The sequence below is a fragment of the Acanthopagrus latus genome, chromosome 13, assembly GCF_904848185.1.
Source record: "Acanthopagrus latus isolate v.2019 chromosome 13, fAcaLat1.1, whole genome shotgun sequence".
NCBI classification, from domain to species: domain Eukaryota; kingdom Metazoa; phylum Chordata; class Actinopteri; order Spariformes; family Sparidae; genus Acanthopagrus; species Acanthopagrus latus.
The window spans coordinates 5,344,676-5,371,170 of record NC_051051.1 but is presented as its reverse complement, the minus strand read 5'-3'; the positions used below and the strand labels follow the sequence as shown (position 1 = coordinate 5,371,170).

Below are 26,495 nucleotides of genomic sequence, written 5' to 3'. Positions count from 1 at the left end.
CAATCTCTCAATGTGGGCGATGAGTGCAGGGATTTAAATTAATAACTTCAAAGTAAACAGCTTTTATGAAAATGTTTGACCATGGAAAACATTTCCTTAATGTAACCTTTAGATAATCTCCTGCAAACCCTCTTGATGCAAGAAAGAAACTTGTATTTTCACAAAAGTGCTTGTTGTTATAATTACTTTGCAATGAGTGTTTTGCAATTAAAACTCGCCCTTTTGTATTGATCTAATTAATCTCAGTAAGCCTGTTTTATCTGATTGCTTTCGCTCCAGCGTGGGTCATCTTTATGGTCGAGGGACAGGTGGAACGTCACTATGCGACCCACCTGTCAGACATAGCAGCAGCTGTGTGTCTGCTTTAGTCCCCGAGGCATAAACAAGTGCTGAGCGTGTCCTTAACAGGTGACGGTGTCAACACGCTGAGTTGCACAGTGGCAAGTGTCAAGTGTATGCCAGTTAAACCGCCTTTCACTGCACTATCTGTCAGTGATCTGTCAGGTTCTGTGCAGCAACTTAATGTATGAGTGTGAAGATATATGTTAGCTACGGTGAGGGAATGAAACGGGCGGAGAGCGAGAGGTCAAGGCTTACGACCATCAGGATAGGGTGAGCGCACATGGTCTCTGAATCCCTATGGAGCACAGATCACTGCAATCTGGTGAACAACATTTACTAAAGTGCTCTCTGTTTGCACTGGAAGAAGGAAGCGTTGGCGACAAGGGTTAACAACTGCAGCCACGTCCTCGTATACTGCACCACGCCCCATCCTTTACTGTCTCTACTCAGCTGTGTCAGCGCACAGAGCTCTATCCTAGCTAGGTCTCCTGGGCAGACTTTTTCGCAAAGGCTTTAGAATAATAATGCGCCGCTTGTATCCATTTCACCTTTTGAATTATAATGAAAGAGATGGTCAAACGGTATCACGGTAACGCAAGATCAGCAGTCCAACCCTGAAAAGCTCAGGCCTCTAGAGGGAGAGTTTATTACCCCGGACTTCACTAAATTTACTGTCAGGTTTTAAGGTCGAGGGAGAACACAGAGAGGACTTGTTGAAGCTGTCCGGATAAGTTATGTCCCCCCGCTTCATCCGCCCCGAGGTCACGCAGATTCATGGGTCACCCCGGGGCTGGATAGTAAAACAGAAGCCCCTTCAACAAATGCTGCTGAGTTAGGGAGTTTAAAAGAGGCCTGAGAAGCTGGGGAATGTTAAAAGGAGACTCTGTCAATAGGCCGACGCTTCAGATCATTTGTCCTGAGTTGTTAGTCTGACAGTTGTTAATTTTGTCTAGGGTGTAATTGCTTTGAGGATGCATTGTCTTAAGGGGACAATTCACAGCAGTTTCCAGCTTACATGTTAGGGGCGTGTTCGACACACAGTAAAACTACTGTTTTTTGAATGTTTTGCTTTGACAAACAATTTGTGCACAGACACCATTATATCACCATCATCTGCCACTTATTGTGTTTGTCACTCAAAATTCACTGAGGCAATACTGCTTCATGATGACACTATAACAATAAGGAAGAATCATGGATGGCTATCATGTACCATTATAAAGAGCTGGAATTGAGCATGAACAGCCATAAAATTATGGTTACACCCTTTGCAAGAATAGGTTCATCACAAGTGCCAACATATCCGCATAGCTAAATGACTGAATAGGCTGATTATCAGTGACACCCAAAATGACATATTTAACTGTTTCCATAACAAAATGACTCTTGCAGTGTAACAGTGACAGTCACATTATACCTTGGTCATCCGATCGCACGTTTCACCCAGTCGTCCATCCTTGACCTCCTCTCTATGAGGTCCTTGTTACCATTGATATTAGTTCTCCTAACTTCCTCCTTTGCTGCCGTATTGTTACTAAAGCCACTAGATGTCGCCATCTCGGGTTGTGGCAGATGGGGTTGGTCACATCCTCACCAATAGTTATAATCATCAGTCATCAAATGCCAAAAATAGGTGTTCAGTGAATACATCATACTATATTAAATATATTGTCTTAAATAATTAACATTTCAATTTGAGTATATCCATAAGGATTAAAAAAAGAATCATCACATTCCATTTCTGTTCAACACATTGTCCCAAATGGTTTGGAATTAGGGTTTTATTAATAACTATTAAATATGATTGACTTTTTACTTTTTTCAGTTACAGTAACTGATGCACGATGTGACAGTAAAGTGCAGTATGTAATATTCCAACAAACATCAAATAGTCATAGTTAATTAACATGATTGCCTGTCTTGAATATTTTATCTTTTTATATGAAATGATTAGTATAAGGACTGGGCTACTTGTGAAGGTAAGAGAAAGGCTGCATATTGACACGAAACTCGCTGAGCGTTAGTCATTTGAGCTCTTATCGACAAAGTAAATGTGAAAGCTGGGAAATTAATTGCTCATAAAAGGCCTCGACTCGATTCCAAATGAATTTACTGTTTTAAAAAAACTTCTTCTCATGCCACTTTTGTTCAAGCGAAATAAGGTAGGGACGGTGATGGAAAGTGTGGAGACGGCTGACAAAAGGCAGCCTGACAGATGTAAAGTGATGGGAGCAGGAAAGGAGTGACAGAGAGAGAGAAAGAGAGAGGAAGAGGGAGAGGAAGACGTGTCTGTCCTTCAAGGCACAGCAGTGAAACTTGTATGCAGAAAATTGAGGTGACGTGGTAGAGACAGTGACAGATGTAGTATGTGCTGGTGCCTGAAGCGTGACCACGGGGTCGAAAATACTGTGTAAGCACACGCAACATGCTCACAGGAACGTGCACACACTCACACACACACACACACAGGCGTGCACACACATGGACTGCCAAAAAACCGTTTCTGCAAGTGGAAGAGATGAAGATCGAGGGAAAGGGTGGAAAAAAAAAGAGATATAATGTAGCTCCCATCCAATAAATGTCACAGAAGACACTCAGCATATTTTTCCCCCTGCCTGCAGGGACCCTCGAGGACCCTGGGAAATGAACATATGTCCTATTGACCTCAGCCACTTGATTCAATCATGGAGCGCTTTATTGAGGTGAAGGCAAAGTCACAGCCTGTGTACTCTAAAGGTTATTGGATGGTAGGCTTGTTTTTAGGTTCAGTAAGGAAGAGGGAATAAATTATATTCTGAAACTAATTGGACGGTGCGATTTGCTGGTGGAAAGTGAGGCTCGTGGCGGGGCTGAAGGTTAGACTGCAACACTGCAGTGATGAAGTAATGAGCCAGGGGGAAAGACAACTGCACAGCTACATCACTGCTCAAACATCCCCTCTGATTTCAGTTGCATACTCAGATAGTTCAGTTTTTTATTTACATGTCACGCAAATGTATACCACACACGGGATTACAAGATGCAGCCGCCGAAGGCAAAAGAAAAAGCATCAATCATAACATCATGTGCTGTATATATTATGAATGTAAACAAATACAGGATTTGAAGAAGAAAATAATCTAGTTTTCGTTGTAACATTTGTCCCCAGCCACCATAGCTATTGCAAAGCTGTGATTTTTACTCTTCTTATGATATTAATTTTAAGCCCAGTGTCCTTCAGTACCCAAGAAACTCCAGAGCTGAAGTTAAGGTACTATCTCGAAAGTGTACAGTACATTTTCTCAAGTAGTGACATGAATGTCAGGTAATATGCATGTAACATCGATGTGAAATGGCACGTTTGACACGAATGTTTGCAGAAGCGGCAACTGCCAACATTTTCTCTTGCGACTCAGCTGCCTGTTATCGAGTGCGGTATTAGTACTTTTAAGGATCTAATACTGCCTCTATAACCGGGGAAACGGCCAAGATAAATGTTCTGTCAATAGCTTTCTCACTAACTCCAGACAACTTTAAAACATTCAAGACCGACTGTGCTATTTGTTTCAGCTGATGCAGTTTATTTTCATCTGGACTTCCAGACTTCCTTGTAAAAGATTGTACAACATGACCAAATGAGCCACTATGGTCTGTTTAATCATCAATAGCTGTATTATTATTTTTTTTATCATGCACCCTTTAGACCAACTTTACATTCACATGGCCTTTAATGGGACCTGCTAGCTGCTCATATGTACAGAACTTTTACTGTAGCCTAATACGGCTCTGATTTTTTGATTCTATGTTTCTATTTACAGGATTTCCACCTAGACCAATAACAGTTACACAGCTTTTACATTAACTTACTTCAACATTTTTCTTTCACTTCTGATTCAGATAATCATTTATTAGGTTAATTTAGGTGCACAGTTAAAATACTTTTTGCTTAAAGTCAGAAATTCAGAAAATGAAGTATTATGTAGATTTCCAACAACTCTCGGTTCATCTCCTGCCAACTTTTGATATACAGCCGAATACAGATGATTATCCACATGTAGATTTGTGGCACCCCCCCTAATTTTTTATATATAGTACATCATTTAAAGTAACATGCATACCGTATGTTTATGTAGAGGAGGAGGAAGAGGAAACAGAGTAATCCCAACTGCTTCAGGCCAGATTTGTGTCGTTATGACAGGCTTTTTCCTCTTCTCTGGCTTCCCCCAAGTCACTTACGAATCCACCTAAATACCAGATTTCAACTGCACACACAAATCCCTGCTTCTTAGATGAATTGTGTGTAACAACCCTCTCTGTACTCTATTCACATTTCATCATACTAAATCTATGCAGTTTTGTTTTCATATGTTGAAAGTGAAAAGCCAGTGGGAGACATGTGATGGCTTCTGGTAATTACACGAATGCATTACCATGACAGACATGTTCATCACAATTCCGCACTCTCTGAAGTGGATCATGGGATACGCGCAGCTCAGTCACACTGCGAGATTGACAGCTTAAGGTGGGACCCCTGGTCCGTCTCCCTGCCCGCTCCTCTTTGATTGTAATCTTGCTCTGGAAATGAGCGGGAGCAGGAGACGTACGAAACGGCAAAGAGAGAGGCGGATTCTCAGAGGTCAGGTTGCCCCTGCTGCCTGCCCCTATCCATTAACTAATGGTTCCCCACTTCAAATGGCTGTCACTGGAGCTGACAGCATCCTGTTGTTGTCACTCTGGATACACACAATAAAAGATCCTAAGTGGCAGCAGAGCGCTACGTGTGTGGAAAAGTTGTCATTTTCTCTCCATATAGACGAGGAGTGATATTGTTTGATACACAAACAGTGACACATTGTAAACGCTCCTCATCCACAGCCACAAAGTCAGATATCAGTGTTTATTTCCAATTGCCTGTGACAGTCCGCGAACGCCGCGTGAGCCTCTTGTTCCTCATCCTGTTTTCCGCTCCCTTGTTCTCTCCCAGTTGGCCTTTAGTTAGATCAGTCAGTGAGCAAGTATCACACTCGGGGGACAGCTGGTTTGTGTTTACAGTCTGGAGCGAGTGCACTGCAAGTATTGTCTAAACAATTTTAGTCGCTATATTCCCTGAGGCTCAGCGTTTCCAAGAGCCAGATCTGTGCCAGAGCGTCAGGACGTAAGGAAAGAGTTTGTTTGGCTTGCAGCAGCCCGGGAAGTGCTCTAGAGCTTCAGACGAAGACCATATGGTTCCTGGGTGTGTGTGCAAATATTAGCAGAATTTTGAGAGTGTTTCTTTTGTGTGCGTCCATGTGTACTTCATGTCAGGATTACAACAGATGCATAAGTGTGTCAGCTGAAACGACAGTCGCTACTTTGATAGAAAAGAAGGGACTGACATTGACATCCCGGCGTTCTCATTGTTACTCAGTGTTTATGCAGTTTTGCTGATGATTACAACTTGATTATTTTACAGTTTTATTTAACAATGGAATACGTTGTCAAGCTAATAAGAGCAACGTCTGGCTTTATGTGTGATGGTAAAGCTGACAGGCATCGTGGATATCTGCATTGTTGAAGGATGTCTACATTAGACTTATGCAGCCTCATTAATAGGCCGTTGTGTGTGCAGGTTTTTTCCTTTTGGGCTTCTCTTTGAACAATAACTTGCTGACGAGGAGAGACAGATGTGCCACAGGGGGGAAAGCAGCAGTGGAGAGTCACGTCAACAAATCTGTCTGTGGAAGATAGACTTTATATACATAGAATGCTTTGGGTGTCTCTCTATTTCTTCTGCATGTCACCCTACATCCCTGCAAATCATGTCGGATATCATCTTGTTGTGGATAATGTATTTCAGCTCTGGTTGTTGCCGGGGAGACACCGCCTGGCTCTGCCCATTTCCCCCAACACTAAATCTTTTTCCCCTCTTTTCCCGCTCGGCACTGAACCTCGGCGCTGGTTGCATTTCCCTGCAGCCTCGCAGCAGTAATGCAGCCAGATTTTATCCATTTCCAATAAATCTCCATGCTTTGCTGTGTCAGGTTACTCTGATGTCACACTCATTTGCTGATTTGCGACACGGAGAGAGAGAGACTTCCCGGTGGGCTGAATAACCAGCACTCATGTGCTTAGCTGCAGAATTGTTTGTAACAACTGAAATTAATTAGCAGTAAAAAGCCATCAGCAAGTTGCAGCTTGCAACAAACCCTGTTCTGACATAAGCTACGATATGTCTAGTGTGGCCTATATTTTACTTGTGAATATGTCAGTGTGGCGGTATTAAAGGCTCACAGTGTGGTTGAGTAATCCGGCTGTCACTGAGAGAAGAGGGATGGTTGTGCATTTGCTCAGATATTAGCCTTATCCATCCTCTATCTGTCACTCCGCAACGCTACAGTCAACAGCACCCACCAGCCATATCTATGCTCAAGGTTAATACTATCTTCTGCGGGGGGTCAAAGGTCATGTCGGTTTTTCATTTCAACCTCTCGTCAGTTTTCATGTGCTAGAGCTTTCTGCCTGCTCTCTCTGAGTGTCTGCTCCCCGTGATATCATATCACCCAGTAAAAGTTAACTGCGACGCTGTAACGAGAAATCAAGCTCAGTAAAACTCCCTTCAGGGCGTGAAAATGAAAAATGAACCCTCTCCCAGGTGTGCGCCGTGTAACTGTGGTTTGATGTTTGTCAGTGTTTATGATTAAGATGCCAACTTCTCAGATTATCATTTAAGCTAATCAAAATTCTTATGTTGAGCAGACACTTTGCTTTATCACCGCCAACTGTAATCAAATATTCAGAGTGAATACCAGACAGCCAAATTGCATGGAAATTTAAATCAGTGTTCGAGGTTTTTTTTTTTTTTTTTTTTTTTTTTAAAGTAATATAGACAAACATAGCTTTAGTAGTAGCACAGTAAAATAAAGAAGTTAACATTTGGGTGCCTTGCTAGCCCCCTGCTTTCGGCAGTGGTCCTGCTGTATCCCCGACAAAGGCACACAGTCGCTAATATACACAGAGTAATATATCTAATATACACAGAGTGCACTGTGTTTCACATCCATGTTTCTTCAGAAGCCCAGAATGAACAAACCTAACAGTGGTCCCTGAGAGGGCATTTCACATTTTCGAGTTTTTTCGCGACAACCGTTGAGGTGAGGTTAAGATGAGGGATATTCAGTTGGTTGCACTCTGAAATGTCAACATTAGATTCCACCAAATCCTACAAAATGGACCTTTTTAAAGTCCAACTAAACTTAGACTGCAGGGTTTATTCTGCTCCAACGTGCATATCTGTCTGGCAAGTCTCGTGTCATGTGTTGCTCATTGGACAAAGCCAGGAGCAAAAGAGAACAATTGTGGCAATTTTCATCTATTTTTTATTTTTTTTATCTCCCCTATGTTTTTCATTTATCTGCCTTAATACTGTCCCAGTCTACTTAATCACTGTCTACATAGCGGTGGTACTTGATTTCATGTAGTCAGCGAAATCACTGTATTTTTAAACCATAGTTGCACAAAACTTGGACGTCTCCATTCTATGAAATGCAGACCCATGCTATGATAGCCAGGCAGTAAACAGTTACACAGTACAGGAAAATCAGACATAAAGAAAATGCCATATCCTAATCTCAAGTCTCCTTCTTAGATATATTACAAACGTGAACATGTCTAGTCCCTGACCTTAAATTATTGCTCTATGCCAACATTCACTTGTGTAGACTAGATTGCAAGCTAATTAGCTAGTCAGCTGTAGCACACTAAACAAAATGTGTTTGTGTGTAACTGCGAATACCACTTTGGTGTGTTTAGATGCTGCTGTGGACGTTAGTCTTCACCACCACTACTTAGAACACAGCATCTGTCCACGGCTTGTAAGCTTGTAAGACAGTGCAGGTTTGCTTTCTCTCTAGTTCCCTTGCTGCTGCTCTGCCTGCAAGCTGCTGTCAATCAAACGGACACAACCTTCCAGTGGTTGAGAGTGTTTGTGATATTTCCTCAAGCCTTTTTTTCGCCCTGACTTTTGACAATGACAAACTATTGATTGACAATGAATTAAGGCAATATTCAGACAGCAGAAAGTGATTAAGTGTAATTTGAGCTGAACAGAATAAAAATATTAACACGTTGCAGGGTGTAGACTGTTTTGTATAACAGTCTTTAAATTATATATTTTAACTTTGGAAATTTGCCTTGTATATTCAATCAGTGTGAGCAGATCTGATATGTAGCCAAGCAGCTGCAATTGTTTGTGTTACCTGTGAGATATAGCAACATATCCTCTGCATAAAGACGAACTCGGGTGCTACTATGAACAGTGATATGGTGAGAACATATATATGTATATTTAAAGTATAAAGAAATTCAACTCTACAGACACCACACTGTACACTGTGTATGAATACAGCTATTCAGTGAGTAAGTTCATGGAGACAAAGTGACAAACACTTGCAAGCGCAGCAGTATAGTAAAACACTGTTTGTGCAGTATTGTTCCTCCTGCTTACCCGCTGCAACCAAAGATCTGTGTATCTCTTTTAATAGGCTGCAGATGTGGTGAATTATAACATGCAGGAAATAGGGGAGAAAGAGTGAGAGAAAGGAGTGGTTCCTCAATGGAAAGCTGAATAATGAGATGAACAGCTCCAAAGCGCTACAACCACTCCTGTGCCTGCCTGGCTGTCAGTTCTGCATCCCTTATTTTCTGCCATTTTCCTCCTCCTCCTCCTCCTCCTCCTTTCCTCCGCCTCCTCCTCCTCCTTCTGGAGCATCGCTTCATCTCTCTCCTGTGGGAATACTTGGGAATGTGCAGACAGGTTTGTGATGGGGCTGCTGATGCTGAAGCTGCTTACTGAGAGCTTTGATGACCAGCGATGTGTTCCCCATTATTGTCACATGCACTATATACAAAACGTGTGTATGTGAGTGTCTATCCATGTAAGGTGAATAGCATGCAGAGGCAGACTGTATAACAAGGGTGTGTCTGTGTGTTTTCATATTGGTGCTGCTCCGTCTTTAAAAAGCTAGTGCTGTTTTTTTAATATATATTTTTAATGTTAATGTTGAACCACAAGTCAAAACAGCAAAAACTATTTAAATTAGAATCATTCTAGGACCTGAAAAAAATAATAACATAGTGCCATAACCTTGCTTTTAAAAAAAAGCCACTTTAAGGTGCTGTGCTTTATAAAACATCAACAGCTTTGTGTGATGTTGACATTGCAGAATTCAAATAGGCAATTTCAATATTTTTCCAATTAATTGTGTTGTGTGCATGTAGTGGTAATTAATATTCACACTTTGTGTTTGCTTAGCTGGCAGCTCTGTTCCACACCCTGAAATTCCTTTTTTCTGTGTCATCAAGGCCGATTTTTCAAGGTCTCAGTTATATTATGCGAGACAGAGAGAGAATAATTGAGAGTTTTCCTCAATCTGCTACACCTAACAATCTAGTTCGACTATCTACAATCACCTTTCGGTGTTTACAGGTACAGTTTTCCTTGCATTCATTCTCTCAAATATAGGAAAGTATAATTTCGTCAAATGCCATAGAATATGATAAGATGAAATATTTCATTATGCACGACTCCCTCTGCCAATAAAACCCTCCCTTCTGTTTGCTCAATCTATGTTTTTCTCTGTGGAAAACTCCCCTTGCTGTATCTCCCAGACTTCCCAAGGCTATTGCAGAGATATAACAAAGAAGCACAAATACAGACAGCATGAGATGAGACTCCAGCATCTGAAGGAGAGGATAAAGCTGAGAGGTAAAGGGAAACCAAGAGACACCGAAGAGGGACTGGAGATAATTAAAAGGATCTTCAAAGCGATATAGCTCTTAGCGCTGGAGCTCATTCTCATTTACACACATGTAGATGCCCGTCCACACACCTATGTTCAAACCACACACTGCAACTATACCCAAAGATGTGTTGTTTTCACGCTACATTCAGAGGCATAAATCTGTGTCTTCTACACGCCCATATGTTTAATGGGGGTTATGCAAAGCATGTCAGGATTCGGCTCATTTTCATAACAGCAATCTACTGGCAATTTATCACAATCAAGCATGAAAAATCTGCTATAATGCAGATGATTTTTTTTGTTTCGGTGTAATATATTTATATGTTTCTCGGAGAATACCGCAATTGCAATTTTTGGATTAAATGTCACATTGAAATATGGGCGTGATGCTAACGAAACTGATTCCTTTTGGAAGCAAGCATTGTTGCCCTCTTTCACCTTTTGTATCTGTGAGACTTGCATGCCAAAAACACAAACACGCAATCAATGAAAGTTGTGATTTTCTAGGTCATCCATCTGACTAATAGGGGATTCAAAGAATAAACGCCTAGTCTACTGTTAAAACCACTAGCTGACACCTGGCGTTGTTGTAGGTGAGTCTTTCATCTGTGATTTTAGCACAGTGCACTACTGAGTGACATCATGATGCGTCACATCTGTAGTAGGATATTTAGAGCTTTTGAGATGACCTAACTACAGAAGGTGGACATAACCTGAGCTGTTATTGAACCCTGCCTCAGTACTGAATACCATACCACCACACTACAGTGCAGCTTCTCAACACTCCACTAAAAAAAGAAGCTTTTCTTCCTCTCGAAGCATAGAGACTACAACTTGTGTTGTCAGGTGACCCTTTGAACCTGTAGTTAAACACTGATCATCTCAATTGACTTACAACAGGCACCATGTGGGACTTTCAGCATGGCTCACGCTGCTGCGATGAAGTGGCGCTCAGGGCCTGTAATCATGGCAACTCTGTCCCAGGTCTCTGAGGTCAGAGGGACGAACAGCTGATTTGACTGTCTGACAACCTGTCAGCAACTGGTCTGCCCCCAGAATAATGTGTGTGCATGAGTGTCAGTGAGCGAGGGGAAGATGAGACAAACACCAGCTGTTACCGTGTGAATGGAATATTTCCGTCAGACTTCTCATATTCTACTGATTCTACGCCTGAGCGTAAAATAGTTGAGAAAGTAGGATTTTAGTCTGTGGTGATAGGGAAACAAAATAGCACGCATGTTTATAAAGAACTACGCTGTTTGCTGTCAGTGAAATAACTATTGACTAAACTTTAATTAACAAAAAAATGCACCATATATGAATGGCGGTGATAATGAGCATGAGTGTGTATTCACCAAGCACACCTGATTGCATCTTACTGTAAGTATTGATAAATGCACAAGGTGACACAACCAGGCTGAAGAGGAAATTCTTCTGGCAGCTTTATTTGCTCTGCGCTCGATGGCTTCTCCGTTTTCTGGAGCCACATTATCTATGAGGTGAATGGCAGGTGTGCTTTCCTGCCCTAATGCACACATTTGCCTTGGCTGCAGAGCGCTAATGTGACTGCTTTTATACATAAATATATTCAGATGTTCCAGAAAGTCAATATAGACTCAGAAAATACAAGAAAACAAGGCTTTTATACCAATTTTGTCACCTTTATGGCTTAGTGATTGATTTCAGTTGTACTCCAATGTCATGACATCCAGCATATCCTCCCAGTCTCATACATAACTATTCATTTTTCGATTGTGTACTCCATTAATGATATTAGGGAGGACAGCGTTGATGCAGAGATGAAGAAATGGTCGGCTGGTGTTGGATACATTTGGCAGTTTCAGTGTTTTGTTGAGATGTACATTCTGTCAGATCTCTGCGTGCGCTGCTACGCTGCGGAACAACAAAGTCCGATCTTCATCTGACTGCTTTGTTGACTGTAAGCAAACTCCCATCTCTGGCTTTTGCGTCATCTCATGAAAGATTCACAGACATACACAAAGAATATACTTTTCCAGGCTCCTTTCCAATAATTCATCCCAGCGGCCTTCAAGCAGGGCCGGCTGATTATCGACTCGAATGAACTTATTCGGAGTGAGTGAAGTGAACCAGGAGTCAGAGCTGGATTGATAATTGAATTGATTGCATTTCCCATAATAAACTCTCTCTCTTTAATCACAGTTGTGTAGACCTTTAAATAAGTGCAATTATGTCAAGAACGTGCATGGGTTTGTGTTGGTTTCGTTGCTATAAATGTATAGTTCTGTCGGCTGAATCCTGATTCTGAACTTTTCTGAGCTGTCTGTTTTGTTGCTGTTTTGTTTGCTGCTGAAGTCTCAAAAACCTTTACTCACATCCCTCTATCAATTTCGTGTATGACATATACTCCATGAGAAATGTGTTACTAAAGGTCTCACGCCGGAGCGTCACATGACATACACGCCCACCCACCGCGGATCTACATCCTCCTTGTCCACTCTGCATCTCGAGCGTGAGAAGCCTCTCCAGATGAGTTGCTGTTTAATTGACAGCTGCTTCACTAACTGGTTCCCCTCACTGACAGATGAGGAAGTTTTTTCACACTAATAGCCATCGGACACCTGTGTGTATTGTCATTTTTTTTTTTTTCTTCCTCGAGGTGTGTTGACAGCATGTGCAGAGACAACACAGCCAGTGTGATGTAGGAGCGCTGTCAGTTTGATGTCTTGTATTCTCGCTGTCGCCCATTCTCGCAAAGTGCCATTTATAAATAAAGCCCGAGCCATGTGTCGTTGTCTCTGGCATGCGCATCTTCCAGCCCCCTGCGATTTCTTGTATCTGAAGGAAAAAAAAAAAAAAAAGTGAAAACCATATCAGGGCTGAACACGATCAGCACATCTGATTTAATTAGAGGTTTCGTACTTTCTTTTCATGCATTTATTTTTGAAGCACATTATATTTATATTCACTCGCAGATTTGTCTCCTTATTTTTCCATCGCGTGTTTTTGTTTATCCCGTGTGCACGCAGTACCGTTTCCTGCATGTGTTATCATTTTAATAAGCTGATGTACGATAAATAAACTATCGAGTCTGAAGGATTCATGAGAGATATACTGTACGCAGACAAAAGAATTGTAAATATTTTGGGCCAGGGCACTCATATTCCCTCCTCTCTTAGCGTATTTTCTTTCCCGGTTTTGCTTGTTTGAGTGAACTTGGCCTTGGGTCTGCCTCTCTCCGCCCTCTCTATCTGCTGCTGCTGCTCTCTTGGCATTGATTATCTCAGACCCGAGGTATCTGCTGTGTGTGTGTGTGTGTGTGTGTGTACGTACTGTACGTGCGTGTATCTGTTTCACCGTCTCTAGCTCCACTGCATGCTGAGAAGGCAGATATCTCTGGAGGTTCTGTAATAGAGCGGATACTGTTGCCCGCCTCACATTGCCATGGGGGACGAGGGGAAGGGAGCGTTGGAAAGTTGTTGGGGGATGGAGAGGGATAAGTAGGGGAGAGGGCAGAGGATGAGAGTATCCACCATTTACTAGATAGGAATGAAATCCTATCTGTTTGATTAGCCCTTTGACTCCACTGGTCACGAACGCTCCTCGAGCTAATTGAATTATGTTTTTTCAGGAGATCATACTGAATGTACTGTACTCTAACTGGAGCAGGTCACTGGTGGGTTTCCCACTATTAATTTAGGGCCGGGCAATACAGCGATAGTACATCATTATAATGGTATAAAATCGTTATCATGATGTGAAACCATATCATCTTTTGTAAAAGTACCAAAAGTCATCCCTACAGGGTATTAATATTGAGATCTTTGATTTTGTCACCAGTCCAAGCCTTTTTTGAAGTGCTTTTATCAGATTGCAAACTATTAAGATATATATTGTGTATTACAATCCAGCCTAAAAATAGTCAGTGTTTCTCACACAGACTTTACTTGGGCAGGCCGCCCGAGTCTATTTGGCAACTCCATCGCAGCATTTTGTTTTTACTGTTATTTTTTTTATCTGTCCGAGAGAAACAGAAAGGCGAGGTAAGCAACTAGGTGCAACGCTATGTAGTCAAACTTTTAACAGCGATTCTGAGTGAGATAGTTGATTTATGAGTCTCATTCTGTAACTTGAAGTTGCCACGACCCTGTTGCCATGAAACTACAGCACAGTTTTGGAAGGTAACAGCACAAATCCAGATACAATAGCGGCATTTATTTTCCAAAAAACAGTGTTCTGTTACTCTGGATGATACTCAACATGTGACATCAGGTGTTGCACTTTCACAGTTCATAGAAATCCTGTAGTATTGCTCTAGCATACTACAGCCAAGTTTACAGCAGTCCTCCAGAATATACTGTAAAATAGTCCTGTTTGATTTGGTTTGATTAATTTAAACTGAGATGTTTTGCTGTAACAATGAAAAATGGGACTGTACTGGAGGCGTCCTCAGTAATGTGCTGTTAAATCTACAGCGTCATCTGTGAGTGTCCTCTAAATGGTTTCCATAGGGACTGCGATTATATTAGAAAGCAGTGGCTCAAGGTGATGCTGTTGGATTATCCAGAGTGACGGGACCACTTGTTCTGGAAAGACATGTAGCTTTATGTGCTTTCCTTTTTTTTCTCAATTCACCATTCATCTCCATTGTACTTGAGGGAGCAGCCCAAGTCTTCGAATCGTATATCTTAGAATCCATCAAACCAAAACTATCTGGGAATACGGGCAAGCGAGAAAATGTGTTTTTTTGTAATTTGAGTGAATTAGCCATTCGATGAAAAGATAGTGCAAAAAAAAACGTTGTGAGTGTCGTTAATGTTTTGGGAATTGACACGTAACCTTAATAGATATTAATGTTTTCTCCCTGAGCGAATGTGTGTAGCGAGGAGCAGCAGCACAGCTAGATGACTTCAGCACCAAATTGCTTCTGGGAGGGAGAAGTGCACGAAGCTTCACACTCCCGTGAACACGCAGCGGGGAATGTGCTGTACATTGTTTACAGTATACACAGTCTGCCATGTTAAATAGCCCTCGCTGTCACTCCCATTTGGTTTGTGAACAGAGCGACAATCCCACAAACACCGGGACGTTAAAAGCTTGCGCATGTTACTTGGTGCGCTCCAATGGATGCTATTAAACACGGGTTACCTACTGGGTGTAATCACAGGTTTCAGTCCCAGTAAATCTCGCTGCTCCTCGCCTTGTAAATTACTGTCAGACTATCGGAAATGTACGTTGACCTCCCGCTTTTTTCTCGTTCAAACCCCCAAGCAGTTGCATATTTACGGTATCAAGCAGAGCGGAAAAAAACAGTGCGCCCAACAACAAACCAATTAATTTGGACACATGCTGCCATATGTGACTGAATCGAAAATTAAGAGAATGGAAGTCAACCATGGCTAGACAGAAGAAAGAAAAAAAAAAACCTTGGGTGTAATGTGGAGTTCAGCGGTTTGTTGTGTGGGAGGTGGAGATGGGAACACCACAGACTGGAGCGGAAATGATAATTAACAACGACCTCGACTCGACCCTGATTTCCTCCTTTACACATGTTTTTTTTTTTTTTTTTTCTCCATGAATGCTTCAGGGACACAAAGGCAACTCTCGCTCCGCTCAGGCTGCGAAGGACAACATTTCATTTGAGTCGACAATGCCAGAATAGTCTGCCGAGAAAAGGTTATCCCTTTCCCTGACTGCCCTCTTTTCTCATTTCTTCCTATTTGGAGCCAGACAGTGCTGAGTCCACTATGAGGAAGACAGCTGGAGGGATTACAGTCGGCTAATTATAAGATATCTATCCATAATTGCAGTGGATTACGCCATTATTCATACAGAGCTTAGCCGCGCAAAATGCCTTAACCACCATCGCATTACGTAGCATATATCGCTATGTATTAGTCACTATTTATACAGCTGAAACTGAATAGCACAATTCAGTTTCAGTAGCCTTGGTAAGGGTAAAGGATAACCAAACCCCATTACCCAATTACAGCTCCTCTCTCAGTCTGCAGCTCATCATTGATGACTCCATTAGGCCCGTGCATGGAGGTTATTGTTGGACAGAAATGAGGAGATGGTAGTCAGGTAGCAGATCGATTTATGAGAGTTATTCCAGGCGGAGTGCGTGATTGGACTTCTGGGCCAAGCTTAAGATGACAGACAGACACTTTAGCGAAGGAAATGACTTGAGCAAATAACAGATCTGAAGAAGTCCTGTTCTTTTCTCCACCTACCAGCTCCTTTCTGTGTAGTTAAGAAGATACTCTCAACTTTTTACCCATTTACCCCAGTTGAGTAAGGGTGTCACATTCTCCCAAACCAAGATTTCAAAGGCACAAGTTGATCCAGCTTTCTATTTAAACCATTTGTTTTCTTCAATGACAACAATGCCATCGTTAGACTATGGCATCTGGATTTGTAAAGCTCAACAGATCGTTGTTTTTTCTGTCACAAAACAAAAGCTGTAATTTACATTTTCATATTCTTCTTTAAAAAGATAAGGTAAGGTAGCTTTTATTTTCTTTTACAGCAGCAGATATGATATTCACTAGAAATAAAGATCCCAGAGTTGAACAAAGAAAATAAACACCACCTTTCCAGTAAACAGCAAAAGATAGAAATTCAGTATGTTAGAGAAGTTTGGTTTCTCTGACAAAGGAAATAAACCCAACATCTCCAACTCTGGGGTTTAGCTCCCGTAGTTGATCATCTTCGTGCACGCGGGATAATCGCAGCTGCAGACTGACACGGAGCTAGTTGTATAGTCGTTACGAGGGAAAAGAATACTGGGAGATCCTGCTCGTTATTTTGATGATTGAAATTGAAAGCTCTCTTCGATCTATTTTCCATTTGGAAATGAAATGGTGACGCAACTATTAAGGAGCTTAGACTTCAGCGTGGACTGTATTTTCTATTATGTCCATGTTATGTGGGAAGTGTATTGATCACTTATAGTTCTTTGGCTATGAAATAATCATAGTTTGCATGTCATAATAACAAGCTGAAAACATCTGTCGTGTGATGAGTCAAGTTTTCTCTCAGGTATGTCTCACTATGTAGTATTTTAATATAATATCATTTTAAGTGAAAGTGGGCGAGAGGACAGATGGTGGGATTCGCATCAGAAAAATATTGGCTGTCCATGTCGAGTTGTTTGTCCAAATTTGGAGATACTACAAGACTGTTACAAAACATTCTCAGTTAAAGACTTTTGCCAGTTGCTGGGTCAGAATCCACCTCATGTGGGCTGGATAAGTTACAAAATGAAACCTACTTTTAATGGCAGGCTGCTGGGGATAAACTGTGGAGTCGAACATCCAGACGAAAGGGGTTTTGTAGTCTGTGGGTACGGTACCACGCTGCATCCTGCAAACAGCATGTGCTAGCCAGATCAAAAGGACCTTATGTCATGAGGTAATGGTGCTCAGGTTACTTTTGTCCACAGGGGGCATCGCAGCCAACGCAAACTGAAAGTTCCTTGTAGCTGCTTTAACAAACTCACAACAGTGAATCTGCCAGAAGTTGACATCGTCAGACAAGAGAAATTTCTAGATTTTCTTTTTCTTTTTTGTCCTGGGATTCAGTGGACATGAATGAGAGACATTCACAGAGCATGTCCCTCCTTCCATCTGCATATCTCTGCAGCCAGAATGACAGTATGTTGTTCATCGCCCTTGCTGGTTTTTAAAATAATCTATTTAGCAATATGTTCCCTTCACTCCCTCCTTCCTCCTGCCCATCATAGCAGCTGTCTCTGCACTCATGGCGCGGCAAACCAACCTGAACGTTTTCTTTGCACTGCTGCTAAAACCAATTAAATTTACGGCAAAGAAATCACCTGATTACAAAGCCCCCCCCATCCTTCCCTCTGGTGTGTGCATTCATGTGTGCACCTGTGTATGCATGCCACCAAGGGCAATGTTAAGAGCTGATCAGGTGGGAATGTGACATACTTTCTGGTTGTGCGTGTGCCTGTCTCCTTTCCAAATCCATATGGGCGCAGCACTAATTAAATCCAGCCGGCTCAACCATTCACACCACCGGCTGCTTGGCACTGAGGAAAAAAAAAATGTGCTGGTGTTCTGTCAGGTAATATGACAAAACCAGCGGGTAGAGTTTATGTGGGTGTGCGTTAATGTCAGGGAGAGAGAAGGGGGTGTGATTGAGGCTGCAAAATGACTTTGTTTGTGTGTGCAAAGAGCGCGAGGGAGTGAGCCGGCCTGCAGAGAGAGAAATATTAATTCTGGTGTTTGTAGATGGAGCAGTCAGATCGGCTGTCGGTGATGTAGATGTCTCCGTACGAGGCAAGATTTTGTCGGCAGGGTTAATAGCGGAGGGGGCGTCGTGTCACGCGAGGCCTCCTCGCAGAGCCAACCGGCAGGCTGGTCGTCTCTCAAGAAGTGGATGCCTCTCTCAGCAATTTCCAGGCCTTATCGAATCTAAACAGTATAAATGTGTTCCTCCCCTCGCCCCTGACCCCATCACTCCTCGTGGCTTTCCACCAGCCCCTTCCATCTCTGCAGCAGCAGAAACGTATTACTGTGTTTTAAGTGAGGCGGCTTTAGCCCCAGATTTATTCTCAGAGTGCATCCCTTCCATTCTCCTCTCCAGAATTGTTTACATATACTTTTTTTCTTGGGCGCGCACGTGCATGACCGAGGTCACTTGCGCACACTAATATTATAATTGTCCTCTCGACGTGTGTTTCCCAGTAATTTCACAGCTGATATGTTGATCTTCCCCACGGCTTGTGCTTGGTTTGTCCGTGCTGCTTGGGAGGGCTAATGTGTTGGTTTAACGGCGTTGTGTTAACAGGATAAAGATTTATGGGGGGGCAGAGCAGCATGTGTTCCATGGTCCACACAACAGATAGATAAATAAATGGAAATTGGGTCCATTTGTCACTGCCTGGGCTTGCCTGGGATGCCGCGTACCTGTGGAGTACAGAGCCCAGCTGAGATGTGGCACCTTGTCCCAGCCGGCGCTTCATCGGGTCTTTCGTCACACGTGTTCCCGAGCTTGTTGCACCCCCCTGTGTGCGTTACCAGTGCAGAGAGAGAATGAGGCGAAGAGCTACACCTCCGCTTGATTTCCTGCTTTTTTGTGAAGCGCTGTTTGTGTTTGTTTTTGTTCTAAAAAGCCACACGAAGCTTGGAAATTACACCCTGAAAGAGAAGGACACTGAAATCACTCTCTTTCAAACAAGGCCAATATTTTTGCGTTGATGTGGGAATTATAATTTTGCACCTGGCACTCAACAAAATGATTTTTGAACCTCAGTTCATTTAAAGACTGTGACACATTGTTGATGAAATAAAAAACATAATTGGCACAGTGTTATTCTTTTCATTCACAACATGAACTTCAGTGTCAAACAGGATATGATTTGTCAGACACAGTTCATTGTCAACCATGCAATCTATTATCAAAAAGAAAACCACTCATGTAAGTGCATCTGCATTGTAGGAGATGGCAGCAGCCCTTTGTGTGTCAGATCGACTCGAATTATTGTGTCACATTAAAGGCGCAATCATAGGCAAAGTGACGCTGACCTTGTTGTGTAACTTAATGTTTCCTTTAAAGTAATTACATGCAGAGACCAGGTTCACGCAACAAAGAGACTTTGGTCAATGTTTGGAAATGATTGCTTCATTTAAATGTGAATAAACATCGTCAGTCAAGTGCTTCCTTGATTAAATTTGTTTGTACAAAAATTCAGTACCAGCAGTTTGTTGTGGATTATAGTGACATGCTGAGACCATTTACTCAAGTAACAGTACCGATCCAGCAATGTAAGTTCACTACATTTAAAATGCTTGACAAATCGTACTGAAGCAAAAGGATCGCAGGATTCAGCAGCCAAGCGAAATGTTGGTAGTTACTGTTCATTTGGACATTTATTTGAAATGAAACCATGTGGAAAAGTTCCAGGGGGGGAAGCTCCATTTATTAGAAATGCTTACAACTGATAGGCATCTGAAAATGTGACCCTGATTACATGCTACTTTTTGCAAAAGTTTGGAAACCACTGGTTTAGTCTGTAACAATTTGTCATATTCAAAAAGCTTGTCATATCATCCGCAGACTGCTAGAGGTCCTGAAACCTGAAAATACGTTTTTTTTGCACTTCTAGTCCCTTTGTCTTTAAGTCAAGAGGTTTGTTGAATGGTTAAAAGTGAATGGTTAACACAAACTCAAGAGATTTTCACATTTTGCTAGTAAATACCAATATTATTAATGTTATTAATTAGTGTTTACGTGTCTTGAAAAAATGGCAGCTAACATGTGGCTTAATGAGAAGGCAGAAGTTGTTGGGGACATTAAACGTCATCACGCTGTGATCTACTCTAAACTTCTTCTTTACGATGTACTTTAGTTGCAAGCTGTTGTAACTCTAACTTAAAACTTGTAGATTGATCAGTTTAGACTAAAGTGTATAGTATAGCGTAGTAAGACTCTGAGGACTGCTGACGTTGAAGTCATGCGACTGTAACCGCAACCTCAGCTTTTTACTTCTGCCAATTTCTTTTCAGCTTCATATATCATGAAAGTGGTGCTCAGTTGTGAATTATTCTGCTGAACAAAATGTATGTGTTTGATCGAGAGCTTATTTTTGGCAATAATCCAAAATCCAACTGGCTTTTTGTCAAGGGAAACAGAGTGTCGCTAACCTCCGGGTCAGCCCGCAAAAGAAGTCCTCCCTGCAGAACTCTGTCGCGTGAAATCCTCTTAAAAGTAACTCTGAACTAAAACTGTCCAGTAAATGTTTTGTAGTAGAAAGTATCATTTTTGCCTCTGAAGTATAGTGGAATATAGGAAGAAAGAAGCATATCACTGATATTTCAGTAATTAACATTTCCTCAGAATGTTAATAAATGATATAATCAGGTGGCGTTATGTTTCCAACAAAACTTATTTAGTGTTGCAAATTAGTAGCGTCTAAATGTCGGTTATAGGAGACAGGATCATTTATTAAACACATTCCCTGTAATTTCCTCAGGGATGCACGCTGTGGCACAAAATGAGGGGGAAAAAAAAAAATCCTCTCATGCACAGTAAATGCTGAGTTTACCAAAAAGCAACAGCAGTTGCTTTGGAACATAGAATAAGTGCGTAATTATCGTGTTTAGTGATAGCTTCCATGGCTACACGGACAAAGGAAACACAAGCTTCAGCAGAAAAAAAAAACCCAATGAAGTATATGCACACCACCTCGCCGACTCTTTATCATCAAACACTGGTTAAAGATTTCATCAAATAAGAGAACAGACCGAAGCGGAATCTCACACATGACGAATGTGCGTTGGCCGGCGTGCAACAGAGTGTGTGCTCCTGTCGGGCTATAAACTTGAAATATGAGACAGAGCTTCATAAAGTCAGTAGAATCTCATTGGAATCGTTTTTTGTTCTTTTTTTCAGCCAGCAGTTTTTCTATTCATTTTTCTCTCTCATGTTTTTTCATACGTAGGAGAGAGAGAGAGAGAGAGAGAGAGAGAGACGTTGAGGCAGAGACAGACATGAAGCCACAGTGCAGTTGTGTGGTTTACTCTGGTATTCTGCTGACATGGGATCCATTAGGAGGGTTTGGTGGTGGTGCTGGTGGTGGTGGAGGGGGGTTAGTGGGGGTGGAGAACAGCACAACAGGACTGGTAGAGAGCGAGAGAGAGAGAAAAAGAAGAGGAAAGCGTGCATGGGCCCAAAAAAATCAGTGAGGCAAATCTAGTGTAGTTGAAAGACTTCTTGAGAAGGTTTTGAAGCTGAGGAGAAGAAAGGAGACGACTGGGAGGAGCAAAGCCTTGAGAGATGGCTGAGATAGCTTCGAGGAAACAAAGGAGATGAGAGTAAGCAAAGATTGAAGCTGGAAGACAGGAAGGCACGAGGGAGAATGAAGAGCGATGAGGGCTGTACAGCGGTGTACATGCAGGAAAAGACGGAGAGATGAGAGGAGGCTCGGTGGGGGGCTGATTCACCTTGCTTTACAGTGGTGGAGAATCAAAGCCTGCATGGAGGAACCTATTAAAAAAAAACAAAAAAAAAAACAAAAAGAAGTGTGTGTTGAGCGTCACTGAAAAAATATTCAGGTGTGCACTTGCCTCAACCAAAAAAAAAAATCACCTATGATGCGCACTGCTGACCTCATCTCGGTCTTCTAATACCCCTTCCATCCACTTAGATGACTCACCTAATGTTGCCGACTGAGCCAGGATAGGTGCGTGTATTTCAACAGAGCTTATTCGCGGAATGTCTCCCGCTAATGATAAGGCAGGGTGTCTGTGCACACTCTCAGTGATCTTTCCTGCGGTGCCCAAATGACACCCCTTCCATCCCTGTCATCACCGAGAGCCTTGCACGCCAACCAACAGGAGTGCCGCTGTCAAGGAGATTGGAAACACCTGGAGGCTGGCATCATCCAACGGCGCATCAGTCACTCTTATTTACGCGGAATCAAACATTGACAGATGAATGTTTGTAGCCACGGGGCTGCGGTGGCGGTGTTTGTCATAGGGATTTGCAGGAACAACAGGGAGGGGATGGAGATACAGGACGACATTATGCTCCAGTGGGCCTGATGTTATTACGGATGCTCCTCGGCGACGCTCACTTCTTCCGAGGGAGATTCTCACATGCAAATGTCCGCTCTCCCTGATTGTACCTCTGACCACAACATCAAACAGAATGAGCTATCATAGATAAGACCAGGCGAAGCATCCAGTATCATTTTTTTTGTGTGTATAATCACATTTTTCTCTCTTCCTCTGCATATCATTTGAGCCCCCCCTTGCTCTTCCCTCCCCCATACCTATCCGCGAACTCTCCTCGTCAGAAAGACAAATTACCCAGTGGGCTGCTCTTTTAGCCGTGCTTTCTGTACAATAATCAATTTGAGGACGAGAGAAAGAGAAGGCTAGAGAAACGTGAAATTATTCATCAGGGTCTTTCAGTAGCAGTGCTACTCGAGGTGTTGGGTTGGGGGGGATGGTCGGGGCTACCTCGTCCTCCGTGAGATAATTAGGCAGAGGACCAAAAAGCAAAAAAAAAAAAAATGAAAATAAGGGAAAGGCTGCAGGCCCAGCAGCAAAGGGGGGGAAAAAAAAGACAGAGATGGAGAGTGGTCGGCGCAGAGATGTGGGGATCATTTGCTTCTCCGAGAGCACATTTGTTGTTACATTTGGAAGTCTGGAGATGTTTAGTGTGTCGTCCCAGCAACAGACAGATACACAGGAGAGGATGGAGGAAAGACAGCCGGGGCTGGTGACGAGTGAAGGGGAAGCGTCGAGGACGAGGGAGGAGGAAGCGGCTTTGAGGGGGAGCATGACTCTGAGTTAGCTTCAGTTAAACCACTCAGGAGAGAAGGAGGAGAGCTCGAGGAGAGGAAAAATGAGCCCGGCTCTCTCTTGTGGCGGGTGTTTATTCAGAGTCCTCTTGTTTCCTACCAATTAAAGGGGCTGGGGGACTGCTTCAGCACAATCCTCCCGGCCTCCCTCTCTCCTCTGCTCAATCTGTCTTCACGCTCGTCTTCACTGTCTTCTGCAACGTTTGCTCCATCTGCAGTTTTTGATCATATAAATATCCTGCCGTGCACATGTGTTTTTACCTGGATTCTCCCGTCTGTCAATGCCAGACACATACATTTGACACGTAAAATACCTTCACTGCATCTACTTTATAATCCCTGTGTATGTTTATCTTGTTTTAATTACTTGTATTATCTACAACAGCCTGCGTTTGCTCCGTTCTTATCTACACCCTCCTCTGCACTGCTGCAATGACCCGTTTTCCCCAGAGGGATCATTAAAGTTTCATCTTTCACCTCTCACTCATTTCTCTCTTCGGTCATTCCTTCCCGGCGCGGCTCGCTCCAAACCAAACAAGCCTGTCGTTATACTCGATTTCTCTTCCCATTCCTACTTTAAATCACCGCTCTTTAGCGTCTCCGTGACTTGAAGGCAGAAAGGTGCCAAAGACTACCGTTTGAGGACTGTTCTGTACTGTGCTGCCTTTATGGTAGACTAAGCTGCATGAAATCATGTTGGATCATTGTATAATACAAAAATCTTTGTACAGAATGTTGGAAGAGCTAATGCTAAAGACGTTCACTGGGAGCTAACTACAGCCATGAAATTGTGTCATTACGACAATGCTAAAAGGAAAAATCACACTCTTGTTCATTAGAAATCACTCGACTTTACTCAAGAAATGCATTTTTCTAGTTATGCTCCAGTTTTCCAATGCAAACAGCACATCAAGAGTCAGATTCGGTCAATATCTACAAGGCCATTACATAAAATGGCAGTAAATTATGTTAAAACATACATGTATTACCTAGAAATCAGTTCTTTTAACACACACATGCCATATTTTGAATGTCTTTTTTCTACAGAAGTGATGAAATGTTTGATATATATTGCAAATCTGTAATATAAACAGAATACAAACATTCATATGAGAGTAATTAAGTGCTTGTGAAATACCAGACCCAAAATGTCTTCGACATATGTTGGCAGTAAAATATGAAGTCGGGGTACTGTTTCTTGATTAAGGGTAATTCAATGTGTCTGCTACAGTGACTTACTACTTAGGATTTCATGGTCTTTGATGGTATTTTGGTGTGTGTCCACGTTTGCACCGAGCTCAGACTCTTTCTCCAGAATCCCCTCTTTTCAGGGGGGGCTGATAAATGACTGAGAATTGAGAATGCAACAGAATACTTGACAAACCACAGTTGTTTCACACCCGTCTGCTCTGGAGCGAGCAGTGGTAAATGTGGTGCTCGGCTCACCACATCTACTTCAACCCCGCCTGCACGCGTCGTTATCAGTATCAAACACCCGACACGATGTACTAAATGGCTCGAAATCGGCCCATCATTCATCATTCTTACTTTTGTAAAAATGTATAGACTGCTTTTGTACAGAGTCAAACGCAAGCCTTAAGAAGCATGCGGTTCTGCTGTCTGGACCTGCACCATCAGCGTCTTTTCCCCCCGTCACGCGAATGCAATTTTCCCCCTGCTTGAATAAAAAAAAAAGCATTGTTATGTTATGTTGTGTATCTCACTGCACAATATACGCCTGTCAATCAGCATAATATAGCTTGGAATATAATGCCACAGTCTCATATATTTGTGTGAAAGCAGCCCATGATGCTGTCTGCTACCTGGGTCTGATTTATATCATCTTATTTTATTTCCTCCCCGTCACACACGGAGAGCGTAGCATACCTGCGCTGAGCCTCTCTCTCTCCTGGGCCCTGAACTGTCTCTCAGATTGATGACAGGGGAAGGACTAGGGCACCTCGGGGTACATTAAGATGCGGAATATAGCTAACTGTGTGTGTGTGTGTGTGTGTGTGTGTCTGTGTGTGTGTTTCCGTGTGTGTGTGTTTGTTAGGAACCCAACTTCGCCCGTTTTTGGCAACCGCCTCGCCAATAAAGCAAAAAAGAGCTGCGCCGCTGTCGAGTCTCCTCTTCCAGTCTCACGTTCGCCGTATCTCTTTGTTTCTTTGTGTCTGCGTCTCTACTCCTACCCGGGCTTGTAACGTCTTTGTCTCGCTCACTTTTTTCTCTTTGTTGCAATACGTTGCCCTCCTCCCCACAAGCAGCTCTTCCTCATCCTCCTCCTCCTCTCCACTGCTTTCTCTTTTGTGACCCGGGTGCACTCTTCCCTCGGAGCCTCTCTCTTGGGTTTTTTCGCTCTTTATTATTTCTATCCTGCCCACTCTGTCTTCTTCTCGAAAAAAAACAAAAAAACAAAAAAACAAAAGGCCAGGTAGGAATTAACGTAGATACTCGTTTAAACAAAGAGCAGCCCACTAAGCTTGAGATTTATGCTCCGTCTGCAGTGTGTAATTGCACGCAGCCTGAAGTTTGCCCCCCTTTTTGCCTTTTTTTGTGTACAGTTCATAGAAGGTGCTTATTTAGAACTCAGCCTAGCCCAGGGAGATATTTCCAAACACCACCGGTAAGGTCACGCTGCACAAACAAAAGGTTTCCATGGGCGATATACTAGAATACATTTGTCTCAAGGTCTGTCTGCTGTCTGCTTCTTTTGTTTTGTCAAACAAAGCCCCTAAAAGTCTTTCTCACCAACCTCGCTCCTTCAGGGGGGGATTCATTGGCCTTATTAGTGGGAAAAATCTCAAAATGTGTTTTTTTTTTTTTCTTCGTCAGTGGAAAAAAAAAAAAAATTAATTGACACACTCGCACACACACTCACTTACATCCACGCTTCCCTCAGCTAACCATATTTTATCTACTCGTTAATGTTCCCAATTACTCCGTCAAACACTGCCAACGTTTTGCAGCATGGCACGCTTATTGAAATGGTAATGCAACCGTCTCAAAGTGAAAGTCTTTCATTCACTGGCTTCTAAGTGGATTTATTCATGACAATTTACTCTCCTCATGCAGGATTACAC

At 42.5% G+C, this 26,495-nt stretch overlaps 1 protein-coding gene across 8 annotated transcripts in view; it reads left to right on the top strand.

Annotated features, from left to right (window-relative positions):
* The window catches only part of LOC119031019 (roundabout homolog 1-like), a 100,053-nt gene that overhangs the window by 39,125 nt on the left and 34,433 nt on the right, over positions 1-26,495 (top strand). The window lies entirely within an intron of this gene.